We start from the raw sequence: 10,398 nt of genomic DNA, 5'->3' as shown, positions 1-10,398 counted from the left end.
TGTGGACTCTGATGAACAAACTAGCAAAATCATGTTTGATATTATGAAATGAAATTTGCATGAAGTTGTTGTCAGAGTTATAAATGAACTGATGACTGTTATTTTCATTCCACGTGGATCCATATAATTTTGGATGCTTCTGGTAAAAGTGTTTGGGAACTTGAAAGTCTAGAGACATGCCGATCTTCCTTTTGTTTAATATTTACAAAAGGAAGGAATTTTTCCTCTGTTAGATAAGGCAGACACTTCTCTATCTAGTTGAAAAAATAGAAATAATACACATTCACTAAAATATTAGGAAAAAATTGACTTGGTAAGTCTTAATTTATGTGAATATTTTACATTGCTTTAGGAGACAGGGCTAGGACTCATCAAAAGAAATGAGGAGAGAACATGTTCAATACAAGGAACTAGTTCTTCATGTAATGATCAATTAAGCTGTAGGAGTTTTTTTGCAGAATGCTCTGAGTGCTAAATGCCATTATAAATTTGAAACCAACCTAACAACTTCATAAAGGAAAAAACCCAGTTGAGGGCCATTAAAAATAATAGAAGTATTTTCCTGTCTCAGGAATACCCCTTGAGCAGTAGCTTTTCAGGGGATAGGAGCCTATATGGAGGCTGTGTTGCCATTTTCTTCTCCTCATATACATCCCTAGGTTGCCACAAGTAACAACTGCTAGAAGACACTAAATTGATTTACTTTTGACCAAATGAAATGCTTTTCCTCTTAGGTTCTTAAGAATAGAAAATTTGTCGCTCATAATAGAATTAAAATTATATTTATGCAAAAATTCAAGTATTACAGTGTGCTGTGGTTGAAAACAAAAGTTTAATTCATGCTTTAGGGGAAAGCAATCATTTGTTGATGAATAAATTAATACTCAAAATTTGAACAATATTCTCTAGAATCACTTCTACATTAACTATAGTCTACTAGGTTATTATATTTTCTAGATTAAAAAGTATATAGAACCAAAATTCAATCCACATTCTATCTTACTCCATTAGATTGATAATGTAAGTAAATGGCATTTTTTTTCCTCTTGGATTGATGCCATCAAGAGTATCAGTAGCAAACAGTCACAAGAATTTTAAAATTCATTTCTCAGAAATGGAACTTTTGGAATTCACTTGCTGTGAAAATTACAGTTAATGAATATTTTTGTTAATGGAGAAAATCCCATCTAAGAATGAATCCTTTCCATTTAGCAAATGATGCAGCAATTAGTTAAAATAGAAAGTTCCTACAAGGATACTGGAAGCCATAAAACTGTTGTTCTACTAAATTGATCTGACTTGTTAAATTGATGAATCTCTTAGAAATTCATTTTAATTCAGTGCTAACACTGTGGGAACACTTCTGATGACTATTTGATAAGATGCCATGGGGCTATCAGTGCTTTCTAAGCCTTGCAAAGTCTAAGTTGTGTTTTCTTTCATTTTTGGAAAGATAAAACTCACAAGAAAAGTCCATTAAAAAAACACACGAGTTTGTTCTTCAAGGTATAGGCATGCTTTGATTCTTTGTTCTGGATTGAGATTATTTGCATGTGACTCCTAAGCCCTCCAAATGCCGCAAATATTTTCCATTTCTCTTTCTGTTCCTGTGAATATGCAGCCTATATATAGTTATCCCTAAATTTAAATCCAGTCCTAGATGTTCAACATCATTAAGAGAATCAGGAGAATTAAAGAATTAAACAGCTGAAGGAGTAAATACAAAGTCAGGGTCTGAAAGCTTGCTTTCAGCTTTAGACACAAGTACACACCTCTCTCATCAGGGTGGCTCTATTCCAGGGTCCCAAGGACTTTTATGTTTCTTAGTGATGCATGGTTCGTTTAGCTATTGTATTTAACAGACACATGCTTAATTTTCTCTGCTTCTCTTCCACTTCTTAACAGGTTTTTTGATTTTTTTTTCCTTTTTTTTCTTATTCCATAAACATGCCTGGTTGTACTTCTGGGCAGATAAACAAAAGTAACCCAAGCATGAGGAAGTGGGGGCCTGCCACAAGAGATGGGTCCTCCTGGACATGCCTTTGGGAAAATGGCAGTTTGAGCAACTCCCTCCCACCTGCCCTGGTGTCAACCTTGTGGCCAGGAGGGCACCGAGGGGTATGGTACCAGACAAAAGCAGTACGTAATCAGCAGGTTTTCCCATTTAATGGTTTAATTTACATTATTAATGAAGCTTCCTTTTCCAACTAGTACTATTAGTTGCTTTAAACACAAATTGGACAAGCAATGAATTCTTGGCTCCATACATGGGGTGGGTCATCTTTTGCACGTGATCAGATATTGAATGTTGGAAGTCCAACACTAGATACCCAATATTGATCCTTTTTCACTGATGGGAACTCAGTAAAATTGTGAATAAACTCATACAGGGAGTTTGTGCTAAATGTAGAGATCACTACTTGCTACTTCAGTCTACCTCATCTTTTTATTATTTCTTTATAGGTCTTATTTAAATATAAAAAATGGGAAGTAAAAGTAATAATTTTTATTAATAAAAAGGAAAGATTTTCCTTGATTCCTGTGTTTTTTAGAAAAAGATTGAAGCAATCAGTATTTTTACTGGAATGAAAGAATGATGGAAATTATAAAATTATAAGACAGAAATAAAATGTTTAAATTATTCTTTATCACAGCATTCAGTGTTGTTAATCACAAAGATACATGAGGGGGCTGAATGGAAAACAAAACTAGTAGTTAGAAGAAATCAAAATAACTCTGCTTAGCTGAAAAAACCCCAAACATATGACGTGCTGCTTATAGTAGGAACTTTTCATTTTTCATAACAGATGAATTTAACAGTATGGAGACTTCAATTCTCAATGCATTACACAAAATACTGTTTTTCTTGTTTACTGCAAACACTTCAGCACAGACCAAGACATCCCCATGGCCAGAGAGGAGGAATTGAACAGAAATTCCATCGAATTTCACGGCATAAAACCCGCTCACGCCCTGGGGACAGAGAAAAGGTGAGTGTAGCTCTGTCACTCAGAGCACAGGGCTGAGGGAAGCAGGGCTGTCCCCACGCTGACCTTCAGTGGAACACGGATGGAGGGAGCAGATGGCCGCTGTCAGCAGCGCTGTGCTGTTCCGACACTCCGCGCCGCCGCGGGCGCCAAGTGCCAACGCTCCCTGCTCCTTCCAGGTACATTTGGCCTCTGGGAGAGATTCGGGTTTTCTTCAGTCAGAAGAGTCAGTGCTGGTAGTTTCAGATGAGTTGTCACCAGGGATTTGGTGTGGAACCAACCCTCTTCTTTGTTCATCAGGGAAATTTCAGCTCAGCGTTAAAATATCGCTCTCCAAAAATGTGTTGAGCTCTTTACTCTCTGGAACTTCAGAGCTCTGAAACACTGAAAGGTTTAGTTGCATTTCATCTGACATCAAATATTACTATTTTCCACCAATTTTCCAGCAGAACTGATGAAGATTTGATTTGATTAGCTTTACAGGACATTTTGTATGATCACAAACTGCTTCTTCAACCCACACCAACCAATTACTTTTTCACAACATGCAAGATAATCATGTCAGAACTAAGAATGAAATTGTCATCAGTGACAGTCCCAGCCCTATAAAAAGAGGTTTCATTTTTAAGAATGAAATACAGATTTTTGCTTTTTTTACCTTTCTATTTTATCATAGTGGTCTTTTTTCCCCCCCCACTGATTTTAATTTTTGATTATCTTCAAAACTTGTAAATTATGATAGATTTTGTTACATTACTTCTTTCAGAACATCAGATGCACAAAAACATACTGATACTTCTCTATTCCTATTCAAATATGGTAAGATCAAAAGTTAACTGTAAATTCTATATGCTTAATCACAAATGAAATTACAGTCAGGAAAGGTAAAAGTCACCTTCTGCCTCAATAGAAGTTTTGATATTAGTTTTGGTTATAATATTATGAAGAACCCTGGTTTTCTCTTTGGAAAAGAAGCTTTCAAACACTGATGTTTCCCAGTACTCTCTTCATCCAAAAATTGCTTTTAAAATACATTTAAATATTTTAGCCAATTCTAGTCCCAGTCCAATGGTTTGCTCTACTTACATTCATAAATGATTGTCGAATTAGGATTTTGTGATGAATTATATATGCAAAATATATTTAATTTCGACTTCTTTTTCCTCTTTCCCCTCTAGACATATATGTATCTATAGTTTGCATGCATATAGAGAAGGGATGGTAATAGTTTGACACAGACCCTGAAGTATGAGTCGTTCCCACCATTTAAATAATACACAACTGAGTCCATTCCATAGGTCCATGCCACTTCTCCTGTTTCCCAGGAATACCTATTCACAAACCTGTTCTCTCACTAATTAGAAGGCAGAGAATTACTGAGTGTACTGATTACTGAGCCTTTATTCCTTTATGGCCTTCACGTACCTGTTCTGCCCAATGTTATGAAATTTTGTTGGTTTTTTTTCACAAAAAAGATATTTAGCAATTCTAAAGAGACTTAACAGAAAAATAGATTTCCATAAATGTTTCTTAATTCTCAAATCATGTTTGAAGAATTATCTGGGACACAATTTCAATGGAAGATTTATAAAGGCTATGATATAGCAACTGACCTGTTAGTAATTAATAATTAATATTTCTTGTTCATGTGAATTAATTAAAATCAGAACTTAGCAAAAGAAAATAAAAGTGTATAATGTCCTTCTAATAACTATCTTGTAACATTTCTTTTTTCTCCACTTAATCTTGCCTTACAGCCTTCCTGTACACATGCCACCAAGAGCAGTAGTTACAGCACTACTGATGGGCATAAAGTAATTTGCATGACTCTCATCCTTTCTTTTATGATGTGCAACACTGAGAAAAATCAAGCCACAGTTACTAAAACCTTTGACAGGTGTTACCGTGGCAATAATAACAATAATGGTAGTTTTAGAAGTTCTTAAAATAAAAATGCAAGCTTCAAGTTTTTGTGGATTAACAGTTTTCCTTTACACTAGGAAAGCAGAATACAAAGAGCATGACTAACAAATCAGCCATTTTTCACACTGGGCTCTCTCTAGACCACTCTCCAGTTACCCTGTATTTTGTACTTTGCACTTCAGGAGAAGAGAGAAGCTTTTTTGTTGCCTCTAATGTCCTTTTCAGCTGAAAATTCTCTTCTCCAGAAATCTAGTCCAAGAGGAGAAGGGAAAATGGCACCAATATGTAAATCTTGACCCTTCAGGGAATGTTCTGGGGAGAATGAAAAGGGTGAACTATTGAATTCCTCCGACCCTCTCTCCACATCCATTGGTGTGGATCACAGAGACCATAAGTTAAGGGTTTGAGGAGGAAGTAGCGGATGAAAGGAATTTGATTTCTGCTTTCAGGTGAAGGGGGAATATCTATACTTGGAGGAAGTGGTCTGTTACGGATACAGAGTATGTGATCTGGGTTGGCATGGCTTGAGCTCTTTTTGAACTATATGATTATATGAGGTTGGAGTCGATGATTTTGGAGGTATTTTCTAAGTTTAATGATTCTATGATTCTGTTCTTAACTGTATATTTGAACAAGTCTTAGTTCTTCACTATTACAGCAGTACATTTGTCTACAATCTTATGAAATGTCTTAAAAGAAGAATTAACAATTTTTTTTTCCCAGCAACAAAATGGTCATGTCCAGTGGGATATGTTCTTCCTAAGCATGTTAAAAGTCTCTGCCAGATGTTTTATTCCTTTAACATTTGCAAAGTTTTTGTTTCTGTTCTCATGAGTCCCACTGTTATGTTTAAAGCTGGAAAGGATAAATGTTGATGCCAACTCATTTCCATCAAAAATACCAAGCTGATCTCAAAGTAATCTATAAGCAAGTACCCCAGGCTCCAGAACACATATTTAGTAATATTCTGTTTTACTTTTACCAAATGTACAAATAAAACAGAATATTACTAAATATGTATTCATATTGTTTGCTCAACCCGAACTGTATTCAGTATTCAGAATCCGGAAGGTTTGAGCTGCTCACAGAAAAGAGACAAAGCTTTCTCCAGAGTAGATTTGAAGGCAGTACAATAGCATATTGTTAAAAAGACAGAACATTATATTTATTCATTTAGGACCAGATTTTTGAAGGCATTATTACAACTGGAATTCAAACAGAATGCCAAGGTAGAGAGTCAGGTGCTTATTATCACTAATTTCAATAGGGGTAAAGTGCTTTTCAAAACTCAATTTTCTTAAGTTCTTGTTTGTATCACCTTATTATAAAAAGAAGAAAAAAAAAAAAAAAAAAAGGAAAACCAGAATTAGAGTTTTTTTCCCAAAAGTTATTTCTTTACAGTGATTCCTGTGGGACATCCTCTTAGCAAGACTGGGCTGGAAGTGGCTCAGTCCAGCTCAAGTAATATGTGAGTGGATATGATGTTTCCTTACTTAACATGTAAGAAGTTTTTTTAATGATTTTAATATTCTAATTTGTTACTCTGACTTTATTGTAAAGAATTTTCTTCTGCACCTTATTCAAATCCTTCTTTAATAAATTATTATAACAGGAGTTTGCAAGGAGTTTACTGCTTTTCTATCTTTTACATAATTTTATCTGTAAACCCATGCTGTTTAATTCTTTCTATGTTAAGTTAATAAGACTATTTTTGAGATTTGGGCTTCTTTGTTTGGTTTATGCGGGGATCCAGGATGTAAAGCAATTAAAATAATCAGTAAAGTGTGTACAATGATTCAATATTTGTTGTTTACACATCTCTTATTTTATAATATTTGAAACTGACCTTTAGTCTTATTTTTCAATATTTGAAACTGATCTTTAGTCTTATTTTTCTAAAGATAATAACGGAAATTAAGCACAAAAAGATGACAATATCGTCTGGAGTGATGGGCACTCTAAGTGCTGAATGAACTTAAGCATAGGTTTCTGATTTGGGATACTCTATAATATGGGTTTAGGTAACTCATTTCATATTTTAGACAACTCAGCATCTCAGCCAAAGGTTACACTTCAACAGAAGAATTAAAAGAATTTTCTTTGGGTTCTTTGATTCATTTATTAAGACAAATGTGTGGGGCCTTTGGTACTAATGTATGCTTAAGGTACTGTAGCATTCTAAACCCTTGTGTTATTACCAGGCTTACTAAATGCCATGGGTGGCATTGGTGATGAAAAGGGATTGTGGTAAAACACGGTCAACAGTCTCCTTTTGAAAGGTGTGGTGTTGGAGGAGAGTTCATTTATTAGATCCTTTACTCAAAAGTGTCTGCTCTCACAGGACTTCAGGGTCCTGTTCTGTCCACAGAAAGCAGGATACAGACTGAACCAAAGAATATTTCATTGGACATTTAGTTTTCATGGCTCATTTCTGAAACCTGTAATGGAAATATCTTATTTGTTACTTAGGCTTTTGGGCAGAAATACGTTTTATTACACTCCCATTTTTAAAGGCTGAGAAATGAGCTTTTCTCACACAAACTCAAATTTTGATTACTGTGTTGTTCCATAATGTTGTTCACTAAAACCTTTGGGGTAACAATATCTTCATGTTCTGCTGCTTGAACATCTGCTTCTGGAATCTCTCATGCTGAGCATCCTTTATCACAATGGGTTTCTCTTGATTGATTGGCTCAGTTTGCTGTGTTGAAGCCTTGGATATCTTGGTATCCTGGACTGGTCCAGTTAACTGAAGAGGCTTACAGTCTTAGGTTTAGGCTTGCCTCAGTAGTCATGATCATATGTGTTATTTAGTTTATTTTTCTGCTCCTCTTGGGCTAGAAGGTGCTGAATTTTACTACTGAATAGAGTTTGCATGTACCCAGAAAGCTGTGAAGATGATAATAATAATAATAATAATACTATTTCAGAGTTGGAAAAAATCTCTCTTTTTCTGTAATTACAAGGCTATTGGAGGTAGATTTATTACACCATTTAAGTATGGCTCTTATGTTGGCAAAGCAGAAAAGAAATGTGGAAAGCTATGTTGATTCAGGAGGATACTAAAGCAAAATTGTGATTCACACCAGAAAAAAAATGTCCCCTTCAGAGCCTAATTCAGAAAGAGCTTAAATAAAAGCCATTCTGCCAACTGCTCACCTGCTGCAGATTTAGCTTCCCACTCTGTTATGCCCTAAGCAAAATCCAGTGTATTCGTTGGGTAAGTGTGAAGGTGTTCAGCTCCTACATCACTCCTAATCACTCCTACATAAGAAGAATTAAGAAGAAATTAAAAAAAAAAAAAGACTACTACATTGTAATTAAAAAACAATTAAAGTTTAAGAGTATGTTTCATTTAATAACTTCTCAGGAATCTTTTGTTATCCTTTCATTTTGTGAAAATGCCATGGTATCTACAAAAGGGTAACACACTTCCTTAGAAGGATGATTCTTAAATCCACACAGGACATTAAAGATTTATTATTTTTATAGCTAGTAACTTTTTTATATGGATATTCACAAAATGTGACTTCTTTCTGTCAAGTCTGTCACAAGACAAATTTTATTAACCGCATTACTCATAAGAAATGAACAAAAGAGTTTAGAGATTCCACTGAAGTGGATACATTGCCTTTATTTAAGTGAGTAGCTATAAATAAATTTTTATGTTATTTACCGTCTTGCAATCCTTAGAACTCATAAATGAACTTTATAATCTGCAGTAGCTCCTATATGAGTGTGAATGATTGAAATGCTATAGTGTTTTGTAAATGTAATTTTAGCAAACACAGTCGATCATTACTCAAAGTAAAACTTGATTTCCTGGAATGTTAGTTATTTCTTTGAAGCCTAACTGGAATTTCCAGACTATAATTTTTCTCTCAAATGATTTGTTTGTTCTCAGTATTAACAGGTTATTAGGAGTCTCTGTCAGCTTCCACAATGATTTTAAACACAAACATGAAATTTGGCAAATGTATTCCAGGCTGATAACATGCATGTTTGTGCTCACATTGCTGGATGTGTTTGAGTGCTGTGATATTTCCTCCCTGCATAGAATTTGTAGAGGAGATAAATCTATGCCTTGAGTGGCCTTCTCTAGAGTTTGCACTGATTGCATACTTTTATGTAAATTGTGTTCAGTGGGACCTTGGGTGGCTGTCAAACACTTGTCTCAAAGGGTAGAAATAACAGAGTCCATGTCATTGGCATCTTAATTTTGAGTATCTGGAGTCTTTAAAATTAAGCTAAAACCCCGTGACATGTGTCTTCCCTGTAACTGTAATTTAAATCTTGATTCCTCCTTTCAATTTCATCACTCAAAGACATGACTACTATCTTGGCATTTGCATTTTGCCTGGCAGGGTCTCATGACTTAGAGAGGAGTGAGATCACCTAATTAGAGGGGCATCTGGCGCCACTCCTCATGTGCAAGGTGAGGGAAAAGAGGCCTGAGAAAATACATTCATGAAAGCTAAGAAGGTAGATTTTGTTCTGAGTCCCCTAAGGATGCTTCAAATGTAGGTGTAACTCTTGCTGGAGTTCAAGATATTGACCCTTTAAAGAGCAGTGACTGTGTGGGATGGGCATGAGAAAGATAATAGTAAAAGTGGTCCTGATCAACATCTTTTAGTACTGAAGCTTTCTACTTCATCAACTAATGTAATAGCAGTGACATCCTGAAATAATTAAATGTTTTATTAGCCAAGAAGTTCCTCACTGCTATTAAAAATATTTATAAAATTAATTTGGAGATTACCAAATTAATTTGGTTATCTCCAAATTAATCTGTACCTGTTAATGTCTTCACTTCTGACATATTATCAATATAAGGTAGTACAATCCAATGTTACCTAGCAAAAAAAAACAGCTACCATCAGGATTAGAGAACTACTTCTTAGCAAGATTTGAGAAACATTTTTAGTTGAGTTGACTTTGGAGAATAAGAAAAGGACTGCTTTTTATAAAAATGTATAGTTTTTTGGGGTTTTTTTGTCTGTATGTACTAACATGTTTTATATAGGAAAAAATCTATTAAATGGAGCAAAGAGGAGCCAATAAAAGTATTGGTTTTATTTGTTTTATGAACCGGAACATTTTAAAGAGTGATAAAAATTTATGCATTTATTGGGCTTTACTTCCCCAAATTTTCATGGTATTATGCTTCCTTACTATAAATATAATAATAATAAAAATAACAAGTGAATAATTCACTTATTATTTCCTCCCTTTGTCCTGCTGTTTTCTGCCATGTCCTTGGAATCTGCACCTCTGACTCCACAGAGATGTCCCTTTCCACAGTACTAAATCAGCACAAAAATGCATCCCATTTGCCATTACTGTGCTGGGGCAGCTCTCTGCTGTGCATGGGCACCAAAGTAACCTGGGGCAGGGCAAGGGAGGCAGGCAAAGGAGCTCAGAGTGATCAGGGGCAGGTGTCAGCATGGAGAGCTGCATCCTCAGCCCATAAACCAGGGAATATCTGAAC

The sequence above is a fragment of the Agelaius tricolor genome, unplaced genomic scaffold (assembly GCF_023055355.1).
Source record: "Agelaius tricolor isolate 1412-34295 unplaced genomic scaffold, bAgeTri1.0.p SCAF_47, whole genome shotgun sequence".
Lineage (NCBI taxonomy): Eukaryota > Metazoa > Chordata > Aves > Passeriformes > Icteridae > Agelaius > Agelaius tricolor.
This window is presented reverse-complemented; position numbering follows the sequence as displayed.